Source organism: Dreissena polymorpha, chromosome 10 (genome assembly GCF_020536995.1).
Source record: "Dreissena polymorpha isolate Duluth1 chromosome 10, UMN_Dpol_1.0, whole genome shotgun sequence".
In the NCBI taxonomy this organism is placed as follows: Eukaryota; Metazoa; Mollusca; class Bivalvia; order Myida; family Dreissenidae; genus Dreissena; species Dreissena polymorpha.
The window spans coordinates 86,998,748-87,020,764 of record NC_068364.1 but is presented as its reverse complement, the minus strand read 5'-3'; the positions used below and the strand labels follow the sequence as shown (position 1 = coordinate 87,020,764).

Here is a 22,017-nt window from a genome sequence, read left to right as displayed (position 1 = left end):
CGAGAAAGCAGCAGACGACACAATTCCTTGAACGGAGAGCTGAAGGTCTCCTTGTCATCACAATTGCTCTCTCTTCACCATCGCCTCAATCCAATAACAGGACAGCATCAACCACCCCTGGGATATTGCTCCTCATCACCACTAGCCTTCCACGCCATTTTCTCAGGTTTCCCACTTTTACAGACTTTGCCAATCAATTAATTTACAGCTCAGACTGTGATTGCGACCTGGTCAGCTAATAGATGTAGCAAATTGTGTCCTTGGATAAGCCGAAATATTTACAGTCACCATAATTATATATTTGCTGTTTATTTATACTGCTATTAATTATGGCCATAATTGTCTAACTTGTAGTAAAAAATCCACAGGCAACTTTCATGACTTCATTAATGTGTCAGTGCATTATATTACAGATATTACTGTAACATTATTGTTTCTTTAGTAATTTTATCGTATGTCACATTAATAATATGAATACTGAAATATATTTCTATCATATATAAGTCTATCAAGACATTCGATCACTTCCATACACAAATTGAGGTTATTCTTTAAAATAGACAACAACTGAATATTTAAAAAGATCTTAATGTCAATCATTTGTAGAAAAACAAGTCTGTGCATTAAAATTTCAATGAATTGTGTCGCACTGCAATGTTCCAGCAAATTTGTTCATTCACTCATTCTCAAACACATTTATTACTACCTAATGACTTACAAATATATCAACTCCAATAAAACCACAGGTAAGTTTTTTTTTTCCAAAATCAATTTAAATTGATCTACACAACACACCATAGAGACCTTCAAACTAAGTACTGTAGATTGAGAAAAGGCTAACTGATGTTACTAACAGAATAGGTTATATTAAACATGATGAGACGGATGATTCAGTGGTAACGCTACTATCCTGAATCCAGTGCAGGCATTAGTAACTGGTGCTTAGCTGGCAAAAAATATAGTTACACCATTTGGCCAAAAAGAGAAAACAATTATGGTAGGCAGCACTCAATAAGTCATGTAATAGCTTCTTGGCCTATATTTACTTTACTGTCAGGATATGATGGTGAATGCCAATTAGTCTCTTTCACCTATTCGCCTAACAAATAGAAACCATCTATGGCTACAATTTATCTTACAAAACTTTCTATTAGCTGCGCTTCCAATCAATTGCTTTAATTGAATCTTGCTTACTTTAATAAAAAAAGAACTACCTAAATATTTCATGCAAAACCTGTGTGATCATGATTTGTTTTAAGTGCATGAATGAAAAAAAAAGATGTGTTTGACAGAAACACAATGCCCCTACTGCGCCGCTTTGATTGATTGATTTTTTTATTATATCCCATTAAAATATATTACTTCCCGTGTAAAAATGATCTGTACCTGGCAAATGATAAAAATAAATTATTTCCCTTTAAAGATTGTTACTTGGATGTGTTTTTTACCTTTGACCTTGAAGGATGACCATGACCTTGACCTTTCACCACTCAAAATGTGCAGCTCCATGCATGCCAAATATCAAGTTGCTATCTTCAATATTGCAAAAGTTAAGCCAATGTTTAAGTTTTCGGACGAACAGACAGACAGTTCAAATGCTATATGCCTTCTTACCAGGGGCAATAAAATAATAATGTTTCATCGATTTAATAATCATCTTCTTCTTTAAAAGATTGAAGTAACCTTCGGTAGACCTTGCCACACAAGTGACTTACAGTCGATTGGTGTATAGCGGATTTTAGTAAGTAACGGATAGGTTTAACGTTTTTTGCAAAATACTTTTATTTATGTTAAGATTTATAGTTTTCAATGAATTGAATACAAAAAGCCTATCATTATTAAGTCGATTCATGTTTTTGTTGACATGTGTCAATGTTTACAACTGTTTCTTTTTTCGAAAGCAAAACAAGGTAACGTTATGTACGTATCGTTTTTGTGACGACAGGAAAAGTGCAGACAAATGGTTTATTAAATTTTGCAGATTTTGTTTGGTAAACATAATGTTCATTGATGTAATATTTTAGTATTCTGTCCTTTACAAAAGTAAGAATGCTCAGAAACCAAATTGATGCGTACCATATAAAATAAGAATGAAAGCTGCAACTCGGGATTTAGTGAATAACAGACATGTGGTGACCCATATTGAGGAATGTGGGGATTGTCTCAAAACAAATATAAACTCAATTGAAGTTGTCCAATACACATGTAGTTTGCATGTGGCTATGATATTAATTAGTGAAAACATCATTTTTAATGAAAAATAATCAAATTATATCGAAAAATCGATTTCTCTGAAAACATATTTTTCACCATCAAATCTATATATATAACAAGGTATTCAACTCAAAATGACCCGAATGTAGGGTGCATCGCTTTTAACAGCCATTACTTTATCAATTGTGCAGCGATTTCCATGAACTTGGTCTTATTAAACGCAAAAATGAATTTCCTTTCTGGAAATGTACATATATTGCAATTATTTTTACAAATGCTGTGTCGAATTTCAAGAAATAACGCGATACACATGTAATCCGATAAAGACCTAAGCGATCCGGTAATTGCTGAATCAGTGTACCATGAAATTCGCGCTGTAAACAAATAATATTTTTTCGGAAATTTAAAACCGTCTATCTAGGTTAAATGGTTTAATTACTGAATGCATGGTTTTTACGTTGAAATGAGACTTGAAGTCCTTAGCTATCCGTTATACACCAATCAACTGTAATACTCCCAGATGAATTATAAGCATTCTGCAGCAAGTTATAACAATCAAAAATTGGACCCTTGGGAAGGTTCTCAATAAGGATTGTTTAAGGAGGCCAAATCGCATTTGACAGGGGGCCTACAAGGGGCAGGGCAACATATAAGATTTTAGGTCAATTAGTTTTCACTGCAAGCTTTTTCTAACAATTAGTTCTTAAGTATACTTACATGTACCCCGGGTACGGTAAATTTACTAAAACGTACCCAGGAGATTTAACGCTAAATTGGTCGTTGTCGGCTATTTCTTTGAAATAAATTATATTCACATTTATGTATATTCACATTTATGTAAATTTTCTGTAAAATTGCCTCTATATTATCGAAACTCATACTCAAAAAGCATGTTGATGCAGATTTTTTAAAGAGAAGTTTGTTTTAGATAATTGGTAGCGCGTTTTCAGGGGTTCTGAAATATGCTGTCCGAGTTGTCCGAGTCGTCAATTTCCCCTTCCGGGCAAGCAGCTTTTGAAAGCTAGCTTGTCCGGGTACAAGTAAAATTTCCGTGGTAAATTTTGATTCAAGAACGAAACTTCAATATTTTCCGAAAATAAAAAACGAACTAGCACTCTTTTTTAACTGGAGGTAGGTTATTTTCCGATAATAATTATTTAATGTACATGTAGTAAACAAGTCCACGCGTATATAGCAAAAGCCAATCATGCATAAGGTAACATTTATAGTAGAGAAACCAGCGCACGTGTACAGCAACAGCCAATCACGCATTAGATAAAATTTTTCGTAAATTGCAAATGGCCGCAAACATGTTTTACCAACCTGCATTCGATTTTTTAAAATAAAACCTCTTTAACGTCAAGCCATGACGCTAATCAGACCAATAATAAAATCAGTTCGGCTTCAGAAAAGAAGAGAAAAGCCAAGTATGAATATGATAAAGCATACGACGCCAAGCGGAAACGAGAATTTGTTGAGTCTTGGCTAATTGAATTTCCTTGGATTGAAAACGTTACGGGTGTGTGTAAATGTAAACTTTGTAAGGAGATAATTATATACTTATATTTAGCGGAGATTATTTTATTTCAAGTGAATTTTCTAGTCATGTTGAAATTATTAAATATCCGAGATGGTATCATGTGTGACTTAAACGTGTTCTTATTGTTTTCACATCTTGCTTGTATTTTCTAGTTAACTATGTATAAAATAAAACTATGAACTTAACAAAAGTGTATGTTTGTATTATTTGCTTAATTAGTAATGATGTGTTCCTTTATTTATCTTAAAAGTACGGACAAGTACTTCTTTGGTACGGACAAGTGAATGTGTGGGTCCAACTTGTTCGTGGACAAGTAGACTCATAAAATATTTCAGAACCCCTGGTTTTACGACATTGGCGTTTGGGCGGGAATACAACTCGGGTACAGACTAATATCAACCGCGTTTCGATACTTAAGAGTACCCGGGGTACATGTAAGTAGTAACCGAGCCGACAATGACCAATCGAGCCTTACTGACAATAATGTAGTGACGTCACCATCTATGTATAGAATGCCTTTTCCAGAACTTATTTCGGCGGAAGTAACTTTTTATATTGACACCGGCCCAAAACGGCGTCTATAAGAACTAACTGAAAATATTACGACAACACTAAAGGTTACAATACACTAATTATAATTAAACGCGGTACAGCGGAAAACGGAACAACTAAAACGACGAAGAATCGATTTCAATTCGTTTTCCATTTTCATAATCGTTTTCTGTACTATTGATTTTAAATTTCAATTCGTTTTCTGTCAAATACAAATTGTAAAAAAGATAAAACGAACCTTATCTGTTGCCCTGAAGGGGAAGTGATGTTTTCCCCTTGAATCAATCTCAATATTTAATTCATCTCCAATCCAGCTCTTTAAGTTGAACCTAAGCAAATATAATATTGAAAACACTTTTATTTTTAATTATAAAGTATTTGTTAGCAAAAATACAACAAAACTAAATGCCCAATTTTAGACAAAACAATGATATTTTTGCAAATCCAAAGGGACCAGGTCTTATTCCAAAAATGGTTAAACAAAACACTCATGGGGAGGGGGCGGGCCCGAGACAATTTTGAAAACAAAAGTTCCGCGGTCTGAGACATATTACCCCCCCTCCCCCTTACAGGACCTTAATTTTCAGACATATTGTGACAGTCACCTTCACCTTTGACCTAGTGACCCCAATTTTAATAGGGGTCATCTACTGTCCAAGGCCAGTGCACATGTGAAGTATAAAGTCAATCAGTCGTTCCGTTCACAAGTTATTGATCAGAAACGAACTGGTCTACCAACAGATAGACCGAATAACATCCAGCACAACAATATACCCCCTCTTCTTTGAAGGGTGGCATAATAAGGATGCAAAATCCAGCACTCTTAGGGTAATCAAGGTACTTTATTTTCTATTTTTCAACCATTAAAAAACAAGAAATGTGTTTGTCAGAAACACAATGCCCCCTACTGCGCCGCTTTGATCTTTTTTTACCTTTGACCTTGAAGGATGACCTTGACCTATCACCACTCAAAATATGCAGCTCCAGAAGATGCACATGCATGCCAAATATCAAGTTGCTATCTTCAATATTGCAAAAGTCAGGAAAAGGCCTGAATGCCAGTAAATCGTTCTGGATTGTAAGAAATTTACACAGTGTGTGTTTTAACACATTTTTTATTTAGGATTGTTAGTGATAAAAAAGGCACGTATATAGTTTGTATTAATCAGAATAAGTTCAAAATTCTTAAATATTGTAAATAAAGAATATTTTTCAATTTGCAACATTGTGTATACCTTGAAATGACTGATTATTTTGTCAAATACATGTTATTTGTGAATACAATATTATACATGTACATCTTCAAGTGTCATCAAAACAATCAAGTCAGACATCTATCATACCGTATGAACAATTTATACTTATACAGTTATACGGGCAAAAGCCCGTGAAGCGGGCGTTGACCGTTCATACATATGGGAATTTAGACATAAAATTACATAAGAATACCATGTCATATGGATACGTCTAAAAAAAAATTGCCACGCGACATATATTTTCGCGATGCTATTTATGACCTTAAACAAATCAAAAACACTTTGACATATGCTAAATCACATGTAAATACATACCTCAGGAAAAGTTATATCAAAAGTTATACCCCTGACTTGGTATCATTCAAGCAGGGACTAGCAAACTTAAGTTTCTAATCAAGTCGTCAGCGCCAGCTACAAAGTAAACCCCAATGACACCTCATGGCTATGCCGGTTGAGGTTCAATCCTCTCCGCGGCCACCGTAGCCGGAGAGGCATGAGGTAGAGGGATGAAACGTAGCTGGGGACGCATCTGTACTGTCCTTCTGACTTTTAACTATCAAACTCTTCTCACTGTACTATTTTCCCATTCTTACTTTATCTCTTCACCACCCGTCGCATAATTGTCAAGTTTGACGGCAGCGACGTACGATGTAGATGTAGAGACATCATAATTGTGTAGCGAATCGCACTAAATATTCTCGCATTATTTGTTTTTCTTCGCAAACGTTCCAGAATTAAGTCATTACTCAATTAGTCCAAATTTTTGACGCTCTCAAATATTAAGCTACTTTTCTTTTGGGTAATATTTGGAGATCCAAAGAATTTAGCCCATATAAAAAGTATCTCTAAATTCTTTGCGCGTCTTATAAATAAGACTAATTACTCAATTATTTCCCCTGAATGCTCTTCTTCAGTGGGTATAAGCCGAAGACTGGTTCACTACATATAGTGACAGTCTTTACCAAACACGATTTAGGTGAACATAACCCGTCTTTAATATATTGCCGAATCTCAGATTTCTGTCGAATTTATTTGCTTTGATCTTTTCGATATCTTATTGTTATTATTATCCTGACAAATCACAAACGCTTGTAAAAAATATTTGTTTTAAACATTATAGTTGGCATCTCTATTCTTCCAGTATTCTCGCGGTATTTCAATAACGACACCCTACTGTTTATTTGTCAGAATTTGTGATGCATTTTCCATTCGCTCTCAGAAAGAAGTTTTACGTGTGATCATGAGCAATATTCTGGGAAGTTGTCATTGTTATCCACCAGAAACACATTTATTCACAAAAATTTAAAGATATTCCAATCTAACTTTTTAGTCTTTTAGCTTTAATTTTTAACGTATTTACACCTTGTCTGCTCGCACTTTACTGATATCCCGAAAGGTTACATATCACTATAATTAGTTTAGGCCTAAAACCACAAAATCCGATACCGTTGGATTTTCGCACCACAATCTTACGTAAAAAAAATCTTCCGGATTCGAAATCAACAAAAAACAGGACATTTATAAATTGTCTGCATTATTGGAGATATTTGTTGGTTTTCCGTTTTTAGAAGCTGTTCTTCCAAGGCAAGAGCTGGACATCATACAAGTCATTCTATCCAGCAAAACAGTTTTATCTTTGAATTTATAACGCAACGGTTAATATTTGTTGAAATCTTAAATGGGAATAATTAAATTTTTAATCCGAAACCCATTACCGTAAGTCGATGTTAACGCGTTTTTAATCCGAAACACACTTCCGAATGTAAATGTTACCGCAACGTTAAATATTTTTGCTTCAAAATTAGCAGTGCAAATTTATTTTGTGTCGAATCTTTTTCTCAATTAAAAAGAGCGCGAAAATTATGCAGCATGTACAACGTCGCGTCTATTGCATACAAATGGCGTGTATTGAGCGTTTTAGCAAGCACACAACAGGTCAGGGGATTGACGCATATTCAGAGGCAATATTTCATCAAATCTATAAATAGTCACTTAAAAATGGCAAGGTTTGTGTTAAAGAAATAACTGAAAGCTTTTATCGTAAATATTTACCAGAAAGAGATTGATAAAAACGGAATAAACGGGATTATCGGGTAATAAATAGAAACTTGAAAAATAGTAAGTATACAGTAATAGAGTCGGGTTGAAACGGATGTATTGGGGAATCTTTCGAGTCGGGATTTTACTATCTGTGCGAACCCACCCCCGGGGCGCCTGAACAAATTCCTGGGGAAGGCACTGAAAACTGACAGTTTTGGTTTACAGAAATCAACAAAGGAGGGATTCCTGAACTATCAAAATTTCCAAGCTATACACACAGTTATTATTTGTGGTGATCTTTATTGGTTCTGTTTGTTTACTTGGATGGAACATGTGTGAACTTTTATAGAACTTTGAAAAGTCTATATATGTCTATCTATAAACAAAAATCAGCTATGGTATAATAAGATCAGATGTGCAAACAATGTCAAAGGGTTGTTAAATTAACAATTTGAAGGCAATTATGCTGAAAAAATATTAAGTTCCTATGCAAATTTTGTCTGTATATCGACAAGTGTCTGCCGATAATTGTCAAACTAGTAATACAAAACTTACCACAAGTATTTAAAAGCACTAAGTACCTGTGATCATTTTTAGTAAGATAGTGTAATTCTAAACAGTAGCAAATAGCTTGTTTAGTAAATGCATAATGCAATTAATATGATTTTCGTTCTATTGAGTAATTAATAAATTGGTTGTTACTTGTTAATCCATGATAAATGTTTTATGGCTAGTACAAAACCAGCAATGTTAATTTTGTAAAAGGTAATACAATAACACCACTTTGTATAATTTCATATACGTAAATATTCTTGAAATGTAGGTTGATGACAGTGTTTTAGTTTTACTTATTTTGTAACTATTATTTTATGTGCAAATAAATGATTTGAAGTGTTTTGTATCTCCACACAATACCACATACCTTTTTATATATGTACTGTGTTATGTGTTATTTGAATGTTTAAATTAAAATATATGGATGATATAACATGAAGCATTAAAATATTTGCATTCAAATTGTAACTATAGAGCTAAGTGTATGCAGTTTAGACTGTGATTTTAGAATTGCTACAAAATGGCTAGTTTTTTAGTGGCAACAAAATTTAAACTATTCAATAATAGTTTGCGAAAGAAAATTAGAAACCTGCAAGATACCTGTATTTATTAAATATTTTAATTGCGAAACAAGTATGTTGTTATGCTGTTACACATAATTATACATTGATAATAAATAAGAAGACAATAAGTGGTGTTAACGTTTCCCAACAGTAGAAATCATTCTTCTGATGAAGTCAGTGATATACAGACGAAAGCTCCAAGTATAGCTTTCAATATGTAGTGTGTGTTATTTGACAGTCTAAAACTTATTGGATTAAAAAAAATCCTGTCAAATCTGTCAATCAAAATTGATTTGACACATCACATGATTTTGATTATGTTTAATCAGTGTACTGTATGCTAAATGCAACTGCTTTAGCAAGCTGTCAAGTTGAATTGAGACATTTGATGAAACAAACTGTTTCCTGGATAGGACCAGTACTTAGTGTCTATATGACGTACAATGACGTCAAAAGTCTTCAAGACCTACTAGGTAGACAAGTAATGTACTTCGACGTACAATTTTCACCGACCCTTGAGTGTTAGCCAATCAGAAGACACCTTACGTCTGTTGCTTTTAGATATATTTGATACTGAACATTAGTATTATTATTATTTATACCGAATTATGCGACTTACGACCGCTAACTCATAGATATTGTGCGTATTTATTAAACATTATTATTATTATATTTATTAAACATTATTATTATTATAATTTATACCAAATACGCACAATATGAGTTAGCGGTCGATAGTCGCAAAATTTGGTACACATTACCCACTTAAGGGATCAATACAGAGACCTCCCAGTGACTAAGCCAGTTAGCAGACACCCCATCCACTATACCACAGACACCGAACCAGCAATAAATTCCTGTGGCTAGAAAACAAAAAAATTATAAGATGCTAGATCTTTAAGCTTGGAACATGTAACTCGTTTTAAGATTGATTTTTTTGGATGCATTACTTAATTATTGCAACAATTATAATATTTTGAACACAATCATGTCCATATATTTATTGCAAATACATGGTTATCAACTTATCAAAAAAACTTAAAAAGCTTTTGCACGTAAATTAGGTAGCACCTATAATCATATTAGTTTAAACAGTTAATACATTGTACATTTTTAGTGGGTACCGGTTAATTTAAATATCAATCATGTTAGTTGCAATAATCCAACCCCCAGCTATTGACCCTCCGGGTATGAGCTGTACGTATGTACTCATAAAAGCTCAGAGCATTCTACTCCTATAAATATGAGGTCGATTTACATCGACCTCATATCGTTTAACGTTATTTTGCAATAGCATCGTTCCGACATGAATTCATGTCGGAAGCTTTAACGGCATCAAATTCATATAACAGCACAGAATAATCATGCAATAAATTATTAAACATAAAATATAAACATTATTTTACTTATTGCATTAGAAAAATGTTTATACAAACTTACAAGTAATGATAGTCCAGACCTTAAAACACTACCACTGTTCAAATTCCATATTGTTGCCATATAGCCCTGTGTAAATTGAAAGTTGCATAATGTTACCTCATTGGTCGGTTATAAATACATTGTTTCTCTATATATAGTATTCGATTTAGACGAAAATAATAATTTAAGTGGAATGTCATATTAGTTTTCCATTAAAACTTTTATCTTGCCGTGTGTGTTTATGGACGTTAATAATTATGTTATACTTATTTTTGTATTTCATTAAGAATTAGAACGTGTAGCCCTTTTTGTTAACTGTTTTTAGCAAACGATTCGCGGCTTAATAAGACACGGAAAATAGTTAAAGCGACACTTTCATTTAAAGGTTTAATGTGAACAATATTAAATGAAACCTTTTTTGGTATTAATATATTTTATTGAAATGTTAAATTCGATACTTGAAAAGGTGTTTAGTCTTTAAAAAGATGTCGCTGATATTGTTAATTTCAATAACTGTTAATATGCTTAATGTTGTATAAGAAATTGAATAGTTTCACTGAGTTGTATTCCCGCCTAAAATCCGATATCGTAAAACGCGCAACGGTTAAGAATAAGGTCTGAATAAGTTTAGGTATTCAGATCCAAATATCAGCAGCTGTGCCAGCTGGGAAGCCCCGTTTTGGCTTTAACAACCGCAAGCGAAACAACACTTTTTTAAGTCTTGCACTAAGACTCCATGATCACAAGTATAGGTCCCTGCTGTGGCGTATGACACCATAGTGTTATTTAGTATTGGTCGGCACAGTATCTGATCATAAAGAGATAATTGGTTTGTGCTGAACACAGGGCAATAAAACCACAGATCTATCAATAAACAAGATTATTGAGATATCTTTTATTGAACACCGCGATAAAAATGCTCAAACCACGGACTCTAGATTACACGAATAAGAAACATGCCAACAGTCTCAGAATCATCACTGCTATATGTGTAATCACCTAACAATTCGTCTAAAAATAATTTATATATTTGAGTTGAAGACGATGTACTGTTGTATAAGTCTGAATAAACTATCTGTCTGCCTGTCTAAATCTAAGCCGTCATCGTCCCAGTGAAAAAATCTGATTTTGAATAGTTGGACATGATGCCCTGATGTCAAAATACGAAATGACCCGCGTAACACCGACCGTGATTTTCAAGAATCTTTAATAAATTGATAATTTAAGGTAAATAACATTTCATATAATTATACATAATTCCCTCGTTGATAATTAACAGCAAACGATGAATGTTTTTGACACCAATTTTATTTCAAGCATGCATGCAAAGCCGAATAAAATCGAGAGGATCCGCTATATACGGTACGCTGTTTCATCATAAATTTATCACCCTTTCTGTGTTAAAAACAAGAGCTGAAATCGTTAATTTATTAAGATTTATTTATAATAAGCTTTATTGATATGTTTCGTGAACAAAATACCACAATATATTCCATAAAAAATATAATAATCGTGGCAAAGGAAATTCAATGGCCGGTTTCTAAACAAAAGCATAATCGCCAAGACCGTAGCATCAGTTCAGTGCGTTAGGAACGCGCGCTACTTTCTTCCGCCTTCATTCCTTAATTACGTTCGTTTTTAAACATTTTTTTTCTATCGTATACAGAATTCTATTCTCCTAAGCAAGATGTTATTTTTAAAACTGAACTCCAAATATAAACGCTACAAATTGGTATTAAGTACGAACATGTCAACCGTAAATCTAGATTCTAAAACTCCAAAACGGTATAATATTTGCAAAAGTTTAAGTTATAATTCGCCGGGCTGTCGAAATCAGAAGAACGCTACAAATTGGTATTAAGTACGAACATGTCAACCGTAAATCTAGATTCTAAAACTCCAATACGGTATGATATTTGCAAAAGTTAAAGTTATAACTCGCCTGGCTGTCGAAATCAGAAGAAAAACTTAATATATGTTTATATATCTGTTTACTACGTAACGTAAGCTTTCTAATGATATATAATTTGTCAAAATCGGCCGAGAAATGAAACTATAATTCAACAAAAGACGTGAGTGGGTACATCAAAATGTATAACCTCGGCGCTTCGCTGTACGCTAATTGTACAAGATCGATAGCCACAATACGGTAAAACGTGCGGTGGTAAAACATAAAATGTGTATTTCTTGTGTTTATCTCGCTATAAATCCAATAATAACAACGGGAGTATACTTAAACGTATATTTTTTGAAAGAGGAATTAATAAGCAACAAGATAACGTATAAACCAATAAAATCGGATGAATAGTTTTTGCATAAGATTGAATTTACTACAGTAAGGGTCAAATACTCGAATCATCTCCTATCAATATACACTCCGTGATACAACTGGTAGTTTAAACACACACATATAGGTTTCATTTAATTAAAAAGTACAGAAAGCTGAAAAGTGATGTGGTTTGTTGTACAACAACAATTGGTTTTTTGTAACCTATTCAAAAAATAATTTCGTTCAAGATTATTAATGTAATTCTATAAACGACAAACACACTTCGTGTGTTGTGAATGTTTATTTTTAAAAATGTACATAAGTGGTTTAAAAGCACAATTTTTACACATTTAAGAGGTAATCGCTCACATTTATGTCTAATTAATGATAATTTTATGCATTAGCAAAGATTTAACGAGAAAAACTGAAGTTTAAGTTGAACTCAATTTGCTACAGGAAAACGACGGTAGCCGTTTAGACGTAAGCGGGGTAGCTTACGTCTAATTATTTGGACTAAGAGCATTCAAGAAGAACTACAATCATGTATGAAGATTGAATGTTAATACAATGCAAAACATATTTGTCCAATCACTGATGTTACCCTTCGTCCGAAATCCTGTATTAACTCTTCTCTGTTATGACTTAAAACTGGTGAAATCTATGATGTTACGAAGCAGAGAATTTCCAAATGATTTCCGATTTTGATAAAATGTATTTTTACAAAACAACAACAACAATGAATCCAATGCATTAATGTACCGGATATACCAAAATATACAGGAAAGAAGATAGACCGACTTTGTTACGAAACTACCAGAAAATCAATCCATATCACAACGCGGGAAAAGTTAATCTACTGCAACTTGAAATATAATATTGATGACTAAATTTATTGTAGAAATACCGAAATTAGGGTAAATAACGAATTCCCCTGAAATCCCCCGAAATCCCCATTAATATTATTTAACTATTTATCAAAATACTGCGGATATTAAGATAGAATATATTGCAAAATACACTGATTTTACTGATGAAACATTGTTTTTATCCAAGTTTGGTAGTGAAAAACTAAAATATAAACATTAATGGGATTCCGAGTATGAATTTATAGTGCATATTTGCAGGGTGGCAGACGTCCCCCCCCCCCTAGACGTTATGAAGATAAGCCATAAGTTGTGATGTTTAATGAAGAATAATAACTACATTCAAATTTTAACTGAAAAACAAATTATTTTGACTATATAAATATCATATTGGGATTTTTATTTTGAGTAAATAACATTGTTATATAACATTTAAATTAGAATTGCCTTATACAGCTAGTATGAACATTTTACATTGAATTGTAGTACTCAGATGTTACCTCTCAAAAATATTCTTAAAAAATTAAAGGAAACTCATGGATGAAAATATTTTCAATGGATTAGCAAGTGTATATTACAATATAACAGCTATTGTATAAAGGGGTACTTATGGTGCAATATACAGGCCATTTAATCAGCATTGATGAAATTAGGTGACACCTTTGAAGAGGGATAGTCATTCACAAGATGAGATTAGCACATTATCATACAATTTTTTTTAAATAGTTTATTACTTTTTTAATTATTATTAATGAATTGCTTTGAATTGACTATATGATTATTTTTTTTTATTCGTAAAGTTATTAATTTTTCCTTAAATTCCACAAATTCATTTAATAAAAATATATTATTATTTTTTGCTTTTTAATATTATTAATATCAGTGAGTTAAATTATTAAAATATCAATAAGTTTTGATTACATTTGCTTATTATATTACTAATAATGAAATAATGTGCAAGGAAAGTGCAATTCTGTTTTAATTAGTTTAAATTAGTTATTAGTAAAACATAAAATATCAGTGACATCCAATAATTTGATAATAAGCATATGAATGCATGAAAAAAAAATTGACAGTTACAACGTTTATTTATTTATCATATTTAACTGTTACAAGGAAAACAGTTTAGAAATTAATATAAATGTGATTTTACCATTTTTCAATTCATCAATTGACCCTATTTAATTGGATTAAAAACAACAAAAAACTACAGTTCCACAACCCTGCCCAGGTTTACTCAAACTGAAATATGGTTTTAATTGTGTATTCAAAACGGGTCTTGATTACATATTATTCTTGATTGCCTTTGTGTTCCCAAATGAGCAACATGTATAAGATACTCAGTAAGATTTTGAGAATATTTCATTTATTCCACTAGCACAGCAACATGCACTTACTAATGATTTACGTGCAATCCTTACACAGTTAAACCCCCAAAACAGAATTCCAAAACCAAAAAAAACATACAAGCTGCTTCATAGATAAAGTTAATTTAAGACTTCATAGGCAAAATAATCATTTTGATAATAAATCAAGATATTACTTCAACCAAACAATTATAAATTTATTTTTTTTTGGGGGGGGGGGGGGGAGATGCACTAAAACTAAAATGAGGGAAACGTCTGGGGAAGGAAACATCTTGGAGGGGAAACGTCTGGGGAGGAAACGTTTTTTTTGGGGGGGGGGACACGTCCGCAAACCATATTTGCACAAACACGGTCAGGTACCCAATCCCCGCTGTAAATACCTTCAAGTGTAAAAAATCATCAAGGGGCTTTTTTGATATTTAAAAGCAGCGGTACAGACAAAAACTTAACAACAATATCACACTTCTTTTGAAAAATAATGACTTGTATCTGAAAATCATGAATAAATACATTAACTAATTGTTACGAGTTATTACGGATTTAATATTGTATATAAATGTACAGATATATTTTGTACAGTTGGTTGCTCATTCGACGATGCAGCCTGTTAAGTTTATAAATGAAGGTCACTCGCTGCATGCCAGATGTTTCCAAATCTTTTACATTTAATTGATTTCATATCTTAAATAGAATTAACGGGTACTTCAAAAATAGAAATGTTTTAAAAATAAAATGGGTATCGTTAGGAATTGATAATCATAATGTCCGTTTTGCGATAGACGTCTGCAGTCGAACTAGAATTTTACACTAATGATAACCGTGCACGTAAATGAAAACTATACGCAAGTACAGTGTCATTGACGATATTTGAATTTCTTCTCTATATATATTTCATTCATAACGATTCACTACTGCAAATGATGTTATATGCTCTCGAATAGTCACATTAACAATTCTTTACAATTATGAAACTAAATATTTCGTTTAAAAAATCGTACCCTATGTGATAAGCAATCATTGTATAAATACTTCCTAAGCGTGTGTAAAAATTAACGAATCATCAGACACCTATTCAAATTGATAAGCTATCGCGTGTGCATGTAATAGGTATCGCATGCGCACGTTATCACTCTGGCGTGCACACGTAATAGCTATCGCATGCGCACGTATTAGCTATATCATTCTCACATAGTAACTATAGCGAGCCTTTGCATGGCGCACTCACGACCTCCAAGATATATGAATAACGCAAAGGTGCTCGTTATGCAGTCGCCAGCAACGTTTGGCGCCGTGACTAGGCATAGAACGCCATGTCGCTGCGATTATTTTGCCTTATTTCAAATACATCGAATATGACGTCTGCAAGATGCACTGAAGAGAGCGCGTTTGGAACGCCGTAGCAACGCATCTTAAGCATTTTTATCTCTTCAAGCGCTGTATAGACGCGCTAGAAAAGTGTTAGGGTCGCAGCCATCGGCGTGTTGTGTTGGCGTCCTTCAAACCGGCTTATACGCCGATAAGATGTCAGAAAGCAGCCACCAAACCACAAACATAAGAATATATTAAGCGTCTGTTAGAAGCTCGCTTATCAACATTGCAAATGCATATGTATATTTCCTGTTTTAACTTACGACATTTTTAAATAGACATGTTGACCTGTCATACGCTGTCATTAGTGACAGGTCACACTGTCCTCAGTGATGGGTCACACTGTCCTCAGTGGTCGATTGCCAAAAAATAAAAATTATTTTTTCTTGGTTCCTGTGTCTCTTTTAACAAACATTTAGAATCTGCATTCGTGATTTAAAAACGAATAACTAAAATTCGAGACATCTTCAGCTAGAAAATTGTTTTACTCTACCTGGTCATGTTAGTGTTGTCAACACTATGATGGACGTGATGTTTAATGACAATAATATAACGGTATATACGCTTCATTATTTATTTGAGTCTTAAATAAAAAAATCTGAATATTTATAAAAATTATGAAGTTGTGAAATTGTTCGTGATTTTAAATCATATTGCCTTCATATAGTGCAATCTATGCGGAAAAGGTACAGCGTCTGCGCAAGGCGGCCCCACTGGTATGCGTTACTGCTGTTAGTTTAAAAGAACTCCTAGCAAGCACATTACATCACAGCTCTTTTTAATTTGTGTATGCATTTAATAGCGGTGGGTAATATTATTGCGCACGTAATCACTGTTGCATGCACACGTCATAGCTATCGCATGCGCACGTAATAGCTATATCGTTCCCACATAGTAACTAAAGCGTGCGCTCGTAATTTTATTGCGAACATGATTAATATCATCGCCTGCGTATGTAATACTATCAAGAGCGCACGTTATAATAGCGTAACGCACATAATAACTATCGTGTCTGTTGGTGATAACTATCGCGTATTCGCGTTATTACTATCACTAATGAAATAGCTCTCTTAATGTCGCTGAACCATTACATTTTCAGCATATCGGCCTTTGCACGGTGCACTAACGACCTCCAAGATATATGCAGACAGGTCACACTGTCCACAGTTTTGGGTCACACTGTCCTCAGTGGTCGGTTGCAAAAAAATAAAAATCCATTTTTCTTGGTCCTGCGTCCCTTTTAACAAACATTGAGGTTATGAGTCCGAGACTTAAACACGAATAACTAAAATCCGAGACATTTTCAGCTAGAAAATTGTTTTACTCTACCATGTCATGTTAGTGTTGTCACCACTATGATTGACGTGATGTTTAATGATATTAATATAACGGTCTATACGCTATATTGTTCCTTTGAGTCTTAAATAAAAACTCTGAATATTTATGCACATGATAAAGTTGTGATAAAGTTCGTGATTTTAAATTATAGTACCTTCAGATAGTTTAATGTATGCGGAAAAGATACGGCGCCTGAGCAAGGCGGCCCCAGTGGTATTCGTCACTGCCGTTTGTTTAAAAGTACTCCCAGCAAGGAGATTACATAACAGCTCTTGTTAATATTTGTATGCATTAAATAGCGGTGGGTAAAGCATTAAGGTTATGTTACAGCATTCCGTTGATGACACTCATTGTTTCGCAAAACGCGAACACACAATTGTAAGCACAAAATAATGTGACGCGATGACGCGAGATCACGATTCAAACTCGCAAAAGTATCATAGGCTAATATCGCAATCCCCCATCATGTTTTCAAAGTTTTGACCTTTGTATTTACAAGGTCTAAAACGCGAGATTAGGCATAATTGCATCGTAATCTCGCGTTATCGCTCCGTCATTTTCATTTAATAAATATTTCCCATGCTTACGTAAAAATTAAAGAATCATCAGACACCTATTCTCATTGATCACCTATCGCGTGTGTCTGTATAGAGAATACTAGGTTAGCGTTGAATACAGAGAAGTTTATGTTGCGAGGCTTAGAACGCCGGAAGCGCGAGCCTTGGCGAGCGCTTTCGGTGTTCGAGCCGAGCAACATAAACTTCTCTGTATTCAACGCTAATCCTAGTATTCTATTTATCCCATTTGATTTTTTCAACGTGACATTTAACATAAATAGATCTAATAACCTTAACAATAATTTTAATTCAGTCATAAAAGCGCTTAAAATCTAACACATGTAACCATGCGTAGTGATATACATGTATTTGTTCTGGTACGCAAAATAGTCTTTAAAAAATTCACACACAAACTGTAAAACAAGTAAAAAATATCACCATATGCCTACATTCAATTTTACGCAGTATGCGAATTTTAACACATTACGACCGCGAAAAGAAGATTTTACTTTACTATAATTCATTTTATTTTCGAAAGAAAATGATCAAATCCAATATGGCGGCGATTGCTCCTGACAAAATGCTGTCGATGTCAACATACATGTACACCATCGACGACCTAGTTCTGGCTATCATAACTTTAAATGTCGCTTTTTATGATTTTTGACTGGCGCGACTTTGTACAGGTCTTTCAATACTAAATAAAATGTACGCTGAATTTTCTTTAGCTATCGAAGACCTTGACAATTTTGACGAGTAAACAGACAATTGCAGCGACTGACACTTTATTTGACAAAATATACAGGGCAATACGTTTTCCGACGTCGGACGACGAATTTAAGGACGCGCAGAACGTGTTTTTTATATAATGTTATGGGTATGCCGTGTGTGATCCGATGCATCAATGGCGCCCATGTTAAAATCATTTCCCCGAGAACAGGGAACGACAAAAGTACAAACAAAAATCAAAACACGTAAGAACTAGTATCTTACCTTTAATTATCCTTTAAAATCCATCTAATAATCCATTTAACTCAATAATTGACGATTTTGCATCTAGGGTCTTTAATAATTATTTTAGCATAGTTAAATAAAGACCCTTATGCCATTCTATCACTTTATTCAAATGAGTTTATGAACGCGATAAACTTTCTTCTTCGTCACACGCTACGTCATGTACTCTACATTACTGCTGTTCAAATGAACCGGAGCAGTTTATCTAATAATAGCCGTTGGTAAACTCGGTTGCATTTGCAGATTTCTGCATACAAACATAATTATGTTTAAACTTGCACAATGTTTTATTTATCTATGGTAAATGCCCTTATTGTACGAGAAAATAATTTAATATATAAATACACAAAGAATGGAAAACATTCCAGTACACAACAGATAAATAAGTACAAAATACCCGTGTACAAAATGGGACGTTCCCAATTCCAGTGTGGTGCTATTTTTACCATCTTATACTTAACACAGCTCTATGCCTAACGTGAATTAAATAGGAAAGCAAACATAGCAGATTATTCATGAACTGTGCGATATGTGTATGGCTTGTTGTACATTCTTAATATTTAAGTTAAATGTCAAAAGTATATGCTTTGGTTATAAACAATGCACATTACACGAAATAAGGAAAATGTGATCAATTGACAATTCAGATATGTCGACATACAGTGCATGTAGAAAAAATGTGAAATAAGTCGCGTTTATAATAAATCGTCAAAAAAAATGGGGAAAATGACGCAATAAGTATGTCATTTTATGACGCCATCAATCAGCTGATTCATTATACGGATGGCGAAAAAATATGTCATATGACTAGTTTTAAAGGTTGAAGGTCGTATAATTTTGAAGCTTAAGTTTTGTCGACTTTGTTATAAATAAAAAAATAACAAAACAAAAATCGTGTAATTTCATATTTTATTTCAACATTTCTTTTGGTGAATATGTCAGATATATGTTTTTCTGCAAAATATGCACATTTTCTTCTAATGGGTGACCTTAAAATTCGATCAATGAACCAAACAATATCGACCTAATTTTAGCGCATATCGCATGACGTCATTTAAAAAGTAGTCCGTGCACGCGACAGGTATATTCCACAGTGTTGAATACAAGCAAGTATATCCCACAACGTGTTATACCGTCAATGTCGCGGTGAAAATGGGATAAAATAGCTATCGCATGCGCACGTAATCAATCTTGCGTGTACACGTAATAGCTATCGCATGCGCACTTAATAGCTACCAGTATATCGTTTCCACTTAGTAACTAAAGCGTGCACTCGAAATTTTATTGCGAACATGATTAATACTATCGCTTGCGCATGTAAAACTATCAAGAGCGCATGTTATAATAGCGTCACTCACATAATTACTATTATGTGTGCACGTAATAACTACCACGTACTCAAGAAATAACTATCACTAATGAAATAGTTCTCTTAATGTCGCTGAACCATTAAACCCAAGTTACAGTATATCGGCGTCTGCACGTCGCACTCACGACCTCCAAGATATATGAAGAACGCCAAGGTGCTCGTTGTGCAGTCGCCAGGAACTTATTGGGGTTGACTAAGCATATAACGCCATGTCGCCGCGATTATTTCGACCTTATTTCTAATACATCGAATATGAAGCCTGCACTAGGCACTGAAGAGAGTGCGTTTGGAACGCCGTAGAAGCACATCTGTGGCATCTTAATCTCTGCAAGCGCTGCATAGACGCGCTTGAAAAGTTTTAGGGTCGGAGCCATCGGCGTGTTGTGTTGTCGTCCTTCAAACATGCTTATACGCCAGAAAGATGGCAGAAAGCAGCCACCAAACCAACACACATAAGGATATGTTAAGTGTCTGTTAGAAGCTAGCTTGTCAACTTTGCAAATGCATATGCATATTTCCATGTTTTAAATTAAGACATTTGTTAATAGACATGTCTATCTGTCATACAATGTCAATTTCGACATGTCACACTGTCCTCAGTTGTGGATCACACTGTCCTCAGTGATGGGTCACACTGTCCCTATTGGTCGGTTGCTAAAAAATAAAAATCAGTTTTTATTGGTCCTGCGTCCTGCGTTCGCTGAACCATTTAACTCAAGTTACAGTATATCGGCCTGTGCACCGCGCACTCACGACCTCAAAGATAGACCTTCACATAGTAATTATATCGCGCGCTCGTAATTCTAATGAGAACATGATTACTAATATCGCCTGAGCATATGATACTATCGAGAGCGCACGTTATAATAGCGTAACCCACATAATAGCCATCGTGTGCGCAAGTGATAACTATCGCGAATTCAGGTAATTGCTATCGCTAATTTAATAATTTTCTTAATGTCGCTAAACCATTTAACCCCAGAAACGTCATAATTCATGCTGTTCTTTCATCATATGTTGTTGAAAATTCAATTTCCATCGAATGAGCAAATTGAATTAGACGAATAGATTTCTCTTTTTCAATGTAGATTCGATAGATGGCGATGTAAGTAAACGTTATTGCCAGAAGAGAGTTGATTATGCATTTCTTAGTTAGGGGTGGACTATGCGGTACTCACGTTCACTTGAAACCATTTACAACGAGGTGATTGAAACGTAATGATACAAATGCAACTTATTTATTATTAAATTAATGAAAAACATTATTAATCACACTTTTAAAAAAGCACACTATTACGTTACGGGCTAATAACCCCTCATATCAAGGGGACTAAAATCGCAGGTTTGAAATGAAAGAGGAGCAATATAATAAAAACTGTGTGCTTTGTCCCCAGACAACGGTGTGTAAGTCCTCAGTGGTAGGGCTTTGTCCAGTTGGAAACAAACAAAAGTGCATGTACTTAAATATCCGATATATTTGAGAAATCTAAGTTGTCAAATATTATAGAATAATATTAATTATTATAAAAATAACGTAACAGACAGTGATAAATAATACATTTTCATATAAAGACAGTTTTTTATACTTAAAATATGTTTGTGTGTGATGTTCTCAGAAAATGGTGTGTGAAGTCCTGACTGGCTGTGTGTAAGTGGTTGGTTTGTCCTCAGTGATAGGTCTGTCCTCGGTGTGAAGTGTATCAAGCAACTGTCCCAATTTAGCTGTCAAATTT

The 22,017-nt window shown here is 34.0% G+C and overlaps 1 protein-coding gene across 2 annotated transcripts in view; it reads right to left on the bottom strand.

Annotated features, from left to right (window-relative positions):
• LOC127847563 (histone-lysine N-methyltransferase PRDM9-like) overlaps positions 1-13,164 on the bottom strand; it is a 32,351-nt gene extending 19,187 nt beyond the window's left edge. Inside the window, exons 1-2 of one of the 2 annotated variants that reach the window (XM_052379570.1) lie at positions 13,010-13,164; positions 4,545-4,635 (exon numbers count right to left, since the gene is read on the bottom strand). The gene's annotated coding sequence lies outside the window, so the exon portion shown is untranslated. The remainder of the gene's footprint in view (positions 1-4,544; positions 4,636-13,009) is intronic. The other variant, XM_052379569.1, reaches the window with a different exon arrangement.
• Positions 13,165-22,017: the final 8,853 nt, after the last annotated feature.